This window comes from Engraulis encrasicolus, chromosome 23 (assembly GCF_034702125.1).
Source record: "Engraulis encrasicolus isolate BLACKSEA-1 chromosome 23, IST_EnEncr_1.0, whole genome shotgun sequence".
Taxonomy (NCBI): domain Eukaryota; kingdom Metazoa; phylum Chordata; class Actinopteri; order Clupeiformes; family Engraulidae; genus Engraulis; species Engraulis encrasicolus.
The window spans coordinates 38,088,706-38,101,205 of record NC_085879.1 but is presented as its reverse complement, the minus strand read 5'-3'; the positions used below and the strand labels follow the sequence as shown (position 1 = coordinate 38,101,205).

Sequence of the window (12,500 nt, the reverse complement as noted above, 5' to 3'; positions counted from 1 at the left end):
ATTAATTTCAATACATGATGTCAACATATAACACAGCTACACACACATTCTTTTAAATAGGTTTCTAAAACAAAATGTTATACTACAATAAAGAGATGGTATCTGCATCATTGCATTATAAGAAAATAGTTTCCCTCTGTTAAAACCAGATGTAACCCCTGAGAGAGGGCTGTCTTCCCAGGTGATATTAACAGTCAACAATTCGTTTTTAGAGGAGTGAAAGATATACTTACAAATGATATTCCCTCTAAATTGAAAGGTCTTGATTTTCGAAAGTAATTTGTGAATAGGGCCTACATATAGCCCAATTAAACGCGCTTGAGAGGACTATGATGGTTCCGTCCTCTTTTAGAATGCGTTCGCCTATTCCTTCTGTAGGCTACACATGTCAACAACATGTGTTCAACTTTCTGACTCGCTTCAGGGAAGAAACCACAAAACGTCACAAGGCCACTCCGGAACAACTGTAAAGAACTGTACGACAGGCTTCAAAGTTGTGTCAAAACTCCAGCTCGCTTGCTCAATATTCAACAACCTCACTGAGGTCTGAGTTGAGTTCAGCTGTTTCACGTTGGCTTTTGCTTGCGGAATTCCCATATTCATCTTACGTCACGAGTCCTCGACCAATCGGAGCGTTGCTTTCATCGTCTCCATAGGAACCAGCTCTGTAGATCCACGCTTGGCTTTGCTACAGCGGTACAGTCAAGCAGCTCAGCATTCAGACATGAGTACACTGTGTGGCCAGACTCCGCAACTACTTCTGATGCATAAGATCGGGCATAGCCAGGAAGGAGTGTGGGGGCTGTTGCGGTTTTGAAAGCCATGGCAGCACACAATGACTGGCAACACCTGATTGTTGTGCACATTCTTGAGAAGCAGTGCTGTCTGTCAGTGTCACTACTAAATACTCAGGTACAAAGTTCTCTGGCATGACACTGTTTTTGTTTCCTGTGATAGGATGGCCTGACGTGCCCCTTTTATCTGCACATTAGCCTACCTATATAAAATAGGCCTGTCACTAGAATCTGTGATTTGGACATTTGCTACCTTATCATGTTTTGATTCAAAGAATTAAAAAATAACTGTCTTGTGACATCATTTCATATGGGAGCAAGATATCACTTGACAAGTTTACGGTCAAAGTTCTGGGCCCACTGAAGGCTGACAACTAAAAAAAAAAAAAAACTCTTCAACTACATACCCAGCATGTAAGCTTAGCTTTCTCTATGAGGCTACCTTAAAAAATGTCCTCTGCAAACTAGGCCTAATAGGCTACCTTATGGTGGACAGCCAGGGCTGTGAGAGGTGGACTTAAGATCAGAAGGTTGTTGGTTCAAATCCCATCATCCCATCATCCCAATCGCATCATGTGTTGAGAAACTTGGCAAGGAAATTACTCTCTGCAATCCGACTTGGGCTTTTTCACCTGTCCAGATTGTGTTGTGTAACCTGTCACAAGAGTTTACAACTGTAGGCTAGGCCACAGTCCTGATTTGGCTTCATGGCTACACCCACTGTCATGTTGATTTGCCAAAATTGTTAAAGTGTGATGTACTAACTTTCAGGAACTTAAACTCAAGAGGATAAATATTTCAAGCAGTGGTGTAGTCTACTTTTTTATGGTGGGTATACTGTATATTTGAGCTTTTTTGAAGTGGGTATACTGTATATATTTGTGCTATTCAAAACAATGGAGCAATCAATTTTAAGTGGGTATACTGAAATCCCTGAAATTTAGAAGTGGGTATACTCCGTATACCCGCGTTTTACGTAGACTACACCACTGATTTCAAGATACATAATTCAACATGTCACCAACAGTGAGATCAATTCTAGTCTCCTAAATGGGCATGACGCTACATTTTCACCATTGAACTCCATGCATTCTGATCAAAAGAGGCATGACAGCTCGTAGAGGGAGCGTGTCTATGTTCCCACAGCCCATTGGTCCCACATCCCATTGGTCCCACATCGCTAAGACTTTTAACATTCATTTTTAAGCCCATTGGTCCCACAGCATATTCCTGCTGCTGAATGTTCCCACATTTCTAAGAATTTATCAAAATTAGACCCTATGTTCCATGGCAGGGAGAAAGGCGTGTCCTCAGTTTATAGGAAATGTGGGAACATGGAGGTGTGGAACATAGGGCCTATATTTGAATAATTTCTTAAAAATGTGGGAACATGGAGTAGCAGGAGTGTGGAGTAGCAGAGCTGACCCCCTCGTGGACATGCGTGGCAGCTTAGAATCTTATGTCATATTGATTCCGGAAGAAACTCCTTATGAGTCATGTCCTTCCTATCATTGGTCTTTTTAAAGTTCCAGTTACAGCTTTAGCATTAAAACATAAAATGGACTGCCCTGCCATGGCCTAACGGTAGGGCACTGGGTTACTATGCTGGCGACGCGGGTTCAATTTTGGTCCGGGTAATGTGCCGATCCTTCCCCGTCTCTCTCTCCCCACTCATTTCCAGTCTATCCTCCACTGTCCTGTCGGAAATAAGGGCAAAAATATATTTTATAAAGATTTTTTTATTTTTATTTAAATTTTAAAAAAATGACTCATGTCCCCCAATGGCAATAAGCACCACCCCCTCTCAGCTGTATCCTTCACAACGCCCCCCCAGGGCCTCCCAACAACCCCTAGGGGGTTGCAGAGCCCCCGTTGAGAAACATTACTGCAGCCTTCATGCCCCACTGATGCCAATAAGAGTCATAAAGCCATGTCTCTTATCAGTTTATGGGACTTGCGTTTTGAAACCGAGCACTGTACTTTTGAACATATCTAGAAATTCATCTGCCATGTGAGTCACCAATAATTTGCCATAGAAATGCATTGCAAGAAATGATGCCAATCTCTCGTCATTATCCCTGTTATCCCTGATTTGGAGTTAGCTTAGATCTCTCATGAATGATCACTTATGAGTGAGCTATAGACCAAGACTCTGAAATAGCATGACGAACATGCACAATCCATTGCCAAAGAGAATGAGGCGTCTGAAGTCAACGTACCCTACCCTGCTGTTTTAATCCTTCTTCTTTTTTAAATTTAGTTTCAGGTCTTTGTATTTCTTTGTGTTTTCTTTGTATTTGCACAATCCATTGGCAAAGGAATGAGCTGTCTGATGTAAACATACCCCATCCTGTAATTTCCATTCTTCTTTTTTTTCAAATTTAGTTTCAGTTCTTAACACTTTCTATCCCAAAGCAATGTACGATTCACAGCTCCACAATGAACAGAATCACTGTAAGTCGCTTGAAGTAATAAATAAATTGTAGACTATAAAATAGGCCTATATGTCTTTTACCATAGGGTGAATAACACCTTGTAATAGAAGTATTATCTCATCCTGATTAATAGTCCCTTGAGGTAGGCCTAGTGCTGCTGCTACATAGTGTTATTCAGTTCATGCCACCTCACTGGAGGCATAAGGCTCTGAGAGTTCACTTTGCTCAATGACAATGAGGAATCTTCCCCTAAATGTGAGGAAATGTAAATATATCTATATATGTTTCAAAAGTTCTTAAGTCTGTTGTTATGTTGTGGTGCATTGCGTACTACAGTGGTTCCCAAACCTTTTCAGCTGGCATCCCCTTTTGGATTTAAGAATATTTTCTTCTTAACGATCTTGTGACATAATTTCAAATAAGGGAGCATGAGGGCAAGGATGGTCAAAGATCTGAGCCCACTGAAGGATGAAGACTTTTTTTTCCCTTTTTAAAAAAAGTCTCTTCCACTAAATACCCAGAACCATAAATGTAACTTGCACTGATACAGGCCTTGTTCATGTAGCATTCCATGTAATCTCAAAAAATATCCACTAGAATAAGCCCAGGAATAACAATAAACCCATCTGGCCTGTGTTCTTGTGGCAGATGCTTTAGGCTATATATCATGTGTTGGTAAAACTTGGCAACAAAGTCACTTTGGCAATCTGACTTGGACTTTTTTCACCTGTCCAGATTATGTTGTGTAATCTATCACACAGGTTTACAACTAGGCAGTCCTGTTTTGAAAGAATGGCTGTTTAACTTCATGGGCACACCCACTGTCATTGTTGATTTACCGATTTCCTCAATTTGATCAAATTCCTAAAGTGTGATGTACGATAAACCAGCCATCCAACCAACTTACACCTACACGCAGTGTTTTAGGCCCTCTTTCGAACTGGCTCATGTGGAGGGATAATCTACGAACGGTCTTTGTTGGGCGCTCTCCAAGATCTTCAATACGGTAACCAAGATAAATCAATCAAGATAAAATGAAAAGGTTTTTCATTGTTCACATCTTCAAGAGCAAAACACTGTGCTTCTGCAAGAATTAATACATTGTGAAAAGAGAGAACTTGTTAGGAAAATGTGTGATATGTAGGCCTATTTGCTGGATGGTTGTGTTATGGTGCATTAACACACTTGCAGTACACATTATCACAGTATCATCAGCCCCCTATCACACTGGGCCCGGGACAACATACCCCTTTGTATTTGGTCCCAGACTAGCCCTGTTTGAAAGTCTCCTTCGTCTTTTTCTCCTTTTTTTACCAGGCATATAAACTTGCTGAATGAGGGCGATCAATGGGCTGGATCCAATCTCCCCCCTTATCAATTTTCTGACAGATGTGAGATGGAGCGTCAGTCTGCTGATTGAGAGCAGCAGGATGGATCACCCACTTAGCATGTCCAGTGCACCCCATGGATATACTGTACTTTACCAGCCATGGAGATGATGAGCGCTGCATGGGGAGTATAGAGTAGGCCATGCATAAACATACACAGGGAAGCCAACAAAACGAGGCGAGAGAGAGATGGGTCAGTTTTCCTGGGCCCAGGGAGAGGGGAGATGGGAGATTTTTTGAGATTTTAAAAAGTCCTTTATTTACAATAAGGTTATTATACAATCTCTCCATGGCGGCTAGCCAGGGTCAAACAATACATACATTAATCAACACATGGATTCATCTACAGGAAATGGCTGAAGCGCAGTGCGTCATTTAATACAGAGCACAAAGCATTTTTGGGAGAGAATTGGGTCCTCATTACTGTACATTGTATTGAATGAATGAATGAATGAAACTGGTACAACGAAATTGGTAAAGTGCAGATGCTCACGGTGCTTGAAAAATCAACAAACAAAAAAACCTATGATGATTTCCTTGGCGTTCTTCAGACAGCGACAGGAGAACAACTCCTCTAAAGAGTTGAGTTGATTGAGTTGGGGTCAGGTGATTTTGTCCCAGGTCCAGCCAAAGCTGTCAGCGGCCCTGAACATACACCAACCCAAATGGTTGACCTCTCTCTCTTGCTCTCTCTCTCTCTCTCTATCACGCACGCACACACGCACGCACGCACGCACGCACGCGCGCACACACACACACACGCACGCACGCACGCACGCACGCACGCACGCACACGCCCCACAGATTTCACCTGCTTCAGCAAGTCCTGGGAGTTATAAAGTTGCGCCGTGCAATCTTTCCACGCAGCAGAAATGCTCCCAGCGCTATCCAATTCTATTTAGGTTGATATGCACCGCATGGGCTGGGCAAGAAAGGCCACAATGTCTGTCTGTCTGTCTGCCACGCACGTCACGGTCTCAGTGGTAATCCTGATATCGTCTTCCCCTCTCTCTCTCTCTCTCTCAGTATAGGCAGCCAGCCACAGTATCCAACCGGCACGGCACACAGGGCCAGTGAGTTCTGGTCAATTTGGTGCCCTAGGCGAGCAGCACCGCCTTCCCTTTTGTGCATTTAGAAATTGTCATCTGTAAGCATACATCTTTTTATTTATTTTTTGGTCTGATGGTGACAGGAAGAGAGTGGGGGGAGAGAGAGTGGGGGGAGGGAGATGCCGGGAAGGGCCGGCAAAGGACCCGGGCCAGGAATCGAACTGCACATTAGACAAATGCTCCACTGGTAGGCCACGGCAGGGCCATCTGCAAGCATACATCTGATCGAACACAGCCATGGCCGTAACTACCATTGAGGACACAGAGGTCATGTCCTCTGTATATATTTTTTCAATATTGTAAAATGTATCTAGGATGAAAATCGATATACGATCAACAACTATAAATTCAGTCTGTATGCGCCACCCCCAGTTATCCTCAAGGCAGTTATTGATGAAAACAAACTTAAGAGTTTGACTGAAGTGACCTCGGTATTTGAAAATATCTGGTTACGGCCCTGAACACAGCTAATATAGGGCCCATGAATACCCATGATCAATGTAAAGTGTAAAGATTCTTTTCGCTTGATGTTCCAATTCTGTGGGACTTCTGGGCATTTCTGGCGCCCCCAAGATATTCGGCGCCCTGGGGGACCGCCGTGTCTGTCTATGCGTAAAGCCAGCCCTGCAAAGCACACACGGAGAGAAGGTCATATCATCCACCAGCTGTGAGGGAAATGAAACAATGTGGCCAAACAAAACACCAGGAGTCGTCATCATGCTGCAATGGTGCCTATTTACCTTCAGATTCACTTACGTTTATTTGATTTTTCTTATAAAGTTCAGGTGCTGGGAAAGGGTCAACGGTCAGACAATGAATAACAGTTACAGAGACGGTTTTTGGAATCTGTTCTACGCAATCTTTGGTTACAATACCTGCACATAAGGCTATAAATTAACTTTTTCAATCACTAGCCAATTTGGCAACACATACACAACACATACACTCACTAAAGTGGCTAGTAGATTTTCTTTTCTTCCAGCTCGCTGAATGGCCGGTTGGATGGTGTTCATTTAGAGCCCTGCCTGCACAGGGCAGGCATGGGTAAGCGGTTAGGGCGTCAGACTTGTAGCCCAAAGGTTGCCGGTTCGACTCCCGACCTGACAGGTTGACAGGGGGAGTAATTAACCAGTGCTCTCCCCCTCCATGACTGAGATACCCTGACCATGATACCGTCCTGCCGCACTGCTCCATTGGGGACTGCCCCCTTTGCATGGGTGAGGCATAAATGCAATTTCGCTGTGTGCGGTGTTCACTTGTGTGCTGTGGAGTGCTGTGTCACAATTACAATGGGAGTTGGAGTTTCCCAGTTGTGCTTTCTTTCTTTTTAAACATTTTGCACAAATAAACAAACATTTTTTGTTTCATGAACAGGAATTTTATTTGATGCTTCCACAAAAACTTTGCACACCCACTTTGGGAAATACTGGGCCCATCATTCATGCTGGTAGAATCTCCAGTGCTCACATTCTTTGTAGAGTTTAACAGTATAGTCAAAATCTCACCCCAAATTCCATTCTCAGACTTCCTTTTGAGTTGTGCCAGATATCTGACTGGTCCACTCCTGCAGCCTTTTTTACCTCCCTATGCCCTGACCACTACACTGTTCTTTTGGCAGTGAGCTCCAGGAGCACGGCTGTGATGATGATGAACCTTTGAATGACCTGCTACAATATCTCACAAAGGACGCAGTTTTCTCCCGAACTTTGCCATATCGTCTTTCGCCTTCTGTTCTGAACTGTCCAGTAGCCTCTGCAGATGAGAGATGTACTGTGCATACACCCCCACAGCACAATAGACAATATCCACTTGAGTGTTTCGCAGTCTGTAAGCTTACTGTATGTATTGTGTGCCCAGGTGGGTTTGCTGTGGGAGGATAGGCATGATTTTTGCACTGAGTGGGTTGTTGTATTTGCTCTTACACCCAAACATAACACTTGAAAACACAATACAGTCTAGACGAGCAAAACAATAAAGTTAAAGTTTGAAAGACAATAAAAAATGTATAACTGTATAGCAAGAACATCTGCCAGGGAAGAAGGGGTGGGTACAGTTGGTAAAGAAGAGAACAATAGGTCATGACCCACCATCACCTCACCGTGGCTGCACCTACCAGTGTGTATTTGAGCTGCAAAGGCCCAGGTCCAGCCCGGGTCCAGCCCGGGTCCAGCCCAGGTCCAGCCCAGGTCCAAGGATTTGGTCATGACAATGGCACCAGATATGTCTATACCTAGCATGGTCCTCCTGACCATCCCATAATACTACCATTTCATTTCGTCAAGTCTCTTGGTGGAAGTACGTAGGATGGTGTGCGAGGCTAGTCTGACTATCCCAGCTTTGAACCGTAAATATCCTGCTACCTTTTCCCATCTAAAACAAGTGCTTGCCTTTCCTGAGTAGCTGACCTACTGGCCTTGAGCCCTTTTTCACAAGCTGCTGATTCAGAACTTAGGGTTGGATACATTTTCTGGCAAATGTCGTTGTTAACTTTATAAACTTGGGACGGTCAGAACCAGATCATCAGTCTCATTATATTACATCACATTACAGACAATTTCCTCCAAAGCGACTTGCAGTACAGACAGAGAGAGTAGAGAGAGAGAGGTTCCATTGGCCCATTGTTTCCGGGTTCTATTATTGCAAGGGGGGGGAATCCCCCTTTAGGCAGACCTAGGCAGACCTAAGGACTGTTCTATTCAATGCTAGGAGTATTATGACACGCCCCTCTAGGCAGACCGGAACCTGGTCATGTTAGGTGCCCATAGCAACCTATTACATTGGCATATCTCTATGTACTTAAATAATCTCTGGTACAGATACTGTTAGTGGGGTCGTAGGTATGTGCAATTTTTCTCAGTCATTTCAAATTGGTGTTAAAGTTTGGTTTTCACTTCCAAGTTGAAGTTTAGGGTCTATAGAACAATTTGGGTCCGAGTGTCAAACACACAGATAACAAAATGGCCTGCGGGGGGCGCTCTAAAATATATAAACTGCTATAACTTTTTATTAGTTTAACCAAATTTAACATATGAGGTATGCATGGATTCAGCATTAAGAGGAGGAGCTGGTGAGCTAAGTATTTGGTTACCGGATTAAAGACACACTATGTCATAAACACACTTTTAGCCCATGGACAGCAAAATTCAGGGTTTTTTTAAGATAAAGGGTGGAAATGCCCTCCAAGTTGCAATTAAACATCATTTATTGTTACAAGTTATTGTAAATAAAGCCTGGGATATCATTCAACTTGATTTGTTCAGAATATCCCTGAAGCACAAAGATACCCAGGATACCTATACGCAAATATGGCTGCATAAAGCCTATGTGATATTTAGGACCCAACTTTCAACTTTGAGTTTATGAATTTAGGATCATGAGTATCAACTTGTTTCAATCAAGCCATATTCTATTCACACATAAATCACAAAAAACGTTATATCTGGAAGAAAATAAATCAATAATAATAATAATAATAATAATAATGTTGTATACACACACAGAAACATGAGGGAAAGAGATAGAGGTCTGTGTGTGTGTGTGTGTGTGTGTGTGTGTGTGTGTGTGTGTGTGTGTGTGTGTGTGTGTGTGTGTGTGTGTGTGTGTGTGTGTGTGTGTGTGTGTGTGTGTGTGTGTGTGTGTGTTTGTCTCTGTGCGAGAGAGAGAGAGAGAGAGAGAGAGAGAGATGTGTGTGTGTGTGTGTGTGTGTGTGTGTGTGTGTGTGTGTGTGTGTGTGTGTGTGTGTGTGTGTGTGTGTGTGTGTGTGTGTGTGTGTGTGTGTGTGTGTGTGTATGGAGATGCTTCAGGTGCCTTTCAGCAATGGGTGGGTAGGGAGAGGTAAGGGTGGGTTTCGAACCTGCAACCCTCTGACAGACCAACACCCTACCCAGTAGGCCACTGCCACTTACTGTATAGAGTGGCCACAGCAGCATATTAGGCCACGGTTGCCCAGGTGACAGCAGAGGTCTAAAGTTCTACAAGGCTGTGTGTGTGTGTGTGTGTGTGTGTGTGTGTGTGTGTGTGTGTGTGTGTGTGTGTGTGTGTGTGTGTGTGTGTGTGTGTGTGTGTGTGTGTGTGTGTGTATGAATGAAGATTCTAATGGTGACAGTTTGGTAATCAATAGCTGAGTAATATGTGCAGCCTTATTTTTACGCTGTCATATCTCCAAAAGTTTTGCAAGTTGTCAGATGATATTGACACACAAATGGACAACCCTACTCTTCATATCAAAGCTGAGATCATTTTTCTAGGCCAAATGGTTCAGTCAAAAAATGGACATATTCAGGCCTATGCGCTGAGCTGTTCACACATTTTTTGTAAGTGAATGGGGTCACATCATAGGGATTTTAAAACTGCTCTCTTTGATTTTTAAGAGTTGGCTTATGATCTTCACACAGTTTGTATTCAGAGCCAAGACCTCTCTGACAATGCCTTTACCTAGTTGATACCTAGTTAAAAACCCCAGTACAGGTCACCTCTCACTCTAACTGCCACAGTTTGTGACATCATCATCTTGACCATTCTACTATTCATTTCAATGAGGGGGAAAACAGAGAGAAAACTGAGGAAAAACAAGTCTGGTGAACGAATGAAAGGGGATAGGCCAGCGAAAAATACACCACCCTGAGCCCTTTTCGAGCCGTTCGTTTTGGCACTCGAACCGTGTCTCTATCTTGAACGCTGCAACGATTCAAAGCCGCCGTACTAATGAATGGCGATTCCCATATGCCGAGGTGAATGGAAAAATGTAGAATAATAATAAACTGTTGATGAACAATTAGTATGCTTTCCCGCAAGCATACTAAATAAACTGTTGGAGAACAATTAGTATGCTTGCTGGGGGCAGGCAGAGGCCTTTGGCAAGCATACTAAATAATACTATAGGACTATTTCATACATGGTAGACACAATCATCTGCTCTGGGAACTGTCCATTTGTTACCAGCGTAGTTGACAGGAATGAAAACCAGCGTAGTTGCCAGAAATGCCTGCCAATCTGGTAACAAATGAACAGTTCCCAGATTTGGACTACACTACCAAAGATGCAGTTGCCAAAGATGTATTCCAACTAGAGGTGAAGTGCAGCTGTACTAGTACTTGTACAAATAGACCTGCCAGATCTCGGTGCAAGTGCATGAAGGCAGAGTTAATTAAAGTGCCCACGTCTGTGCAAGTGCACATGCAATTTCTAAGACTGACCACTGACTGTTTTTGCATCTGTTCTCTGTCATAGTTATTGTAGAGTGGATTATTGGAATAAATGTTAGCCCTATGGTCTTCTGTTTGCTTTTTGAATGCAGGAAAAAATGATGTTCCCCATAGTATTTATCATCATCATCATTATTATTATTATTATTATTATTATTATTATTATTATTATTATTATTATTATTATTGATTTAATTTCTTCCAGATATAAAGTGTTTAAGTTGTGAATAAAATGATGGCTTGATTGAAAAAAGCTGGTACTCATGATCCTAAATTCATAAACTCAAAGTTGCAAGTTGGGTGCTAAGTATGACATAGGCTTTATGCAGCCATATTTGTGTAGGTATCCTAAGTATCTGTGTGCTTCAGGGATATTCTGAACAAATCAAGTTAAGTGATAACCCAGGCTTTATTTACAATAACTTGTAACAATAAATTATGTTTCATTGCAACTTTGAGGGCATTTCCACCCTTTATCTTAAAAAAGCCCGGATTTAGCTGTCCATGGGCTAAAAGTGTGTTTATTACATAGTGTGTCTTTAATCTGGTAACCAACTATTCAGCCCACCGGTTTCTCCTCTTCATGCTGAATCCATACATACCTCATATGTTAAATTTGGTTTAACTAATCAAAAGTTATAGCAGTTTATATATTTTAGAGCGCCCCCCGCAGGCCATTTTGTTATCTGTGTGTTTGACACTCGAACTCAAATTGTTCTATAGACCCTAAACTTCAACTTGGAAGTGAAAACCAAACTTTAACACCAATTTGAAATGACTGAGCCTATTACGACCCCACTATGTAGGTACAGGCAGGGCCGCTGACAGCTTTTGCTGGGATAAAGTTATCTGAAAAGGCCCCCTATCCAATACATGCAATCTAATGGGGACCCAATTCTGGGCCCCATATTTCCCTGGGCCCGGGACAACATACCCCTTCGTCCCCCCTGTCGGCGGACCTGAGTACAGGGTTCTGGCACAGTCCAAAGGTCTCCATAACTGGCTCACAGTGAAAAAAAAGAATCCCCCCAGAGATTTGATCCAACCAGGTCTGAATCAGCTGTGCTGGAAGGCAACCGTTTTTTTGGACAGGGGTTTTGACTTTTGATCCAGATTTTTGACACCTTTGCCTGGAGCAATGTGGGGTTAGGTGCATTGCTCCAGGGCACTTCAGGCATCCATGGATGATATTATTGGAGTGGAGCATTAGGCCGTGGTGTCTGGCCACATCTCCTGCCTAGAGAAGTGATTCTCATCGGGGGCTCCATATCCCCCCAGGGAGCCTAGGGAGTTAGGGAGTTCGGGGTACGTTCAGAAGGAGGCAGGGGTATCTGGGGTGGATTCCAATATGCGGGCTCCCGTCCTCCCTTACTCACTTGCCTGCTTGTGACCTCGTGATGACGTCACTGAAGGCAGAAAATTCAACATTTTGCAAAAGCGCACTTCCAACGTCATTTTCTCATTAGCAATCGGGATGGTGAATGAAGAACAGCCCCCCCAAAAGTTGTTATGGCTGGCTTTTCTCTATGGAGGCGGGGCGTCAGCAAACCACGAGGCCACAACCACAAGC

General features: G+C 43.1%; 1 protein-coding gene across 1 annotated transcript in view; it reads right to left on the bottom strand.

Annotated features, from left to right (window-relative positions):
- wu:fb13g09 (ATP-binding cassette sub-family C member 5) overlaps positions 1–534 on the bottom strand; it is a 64,063-nt gene extending 63,529 nt beyond the window's left edge. Inside the window, exon 1 of the mRNA XM_063189783.1 lies at positions 234–534. The gene's annotated coding sequence lies outside the window, so the exon portion shown is untranslated. The remainder of the gene's footprint in view (positions 1–233) is intronic.
- Positions 535–12,500: the final 11,966 nt, after the last annotated feature.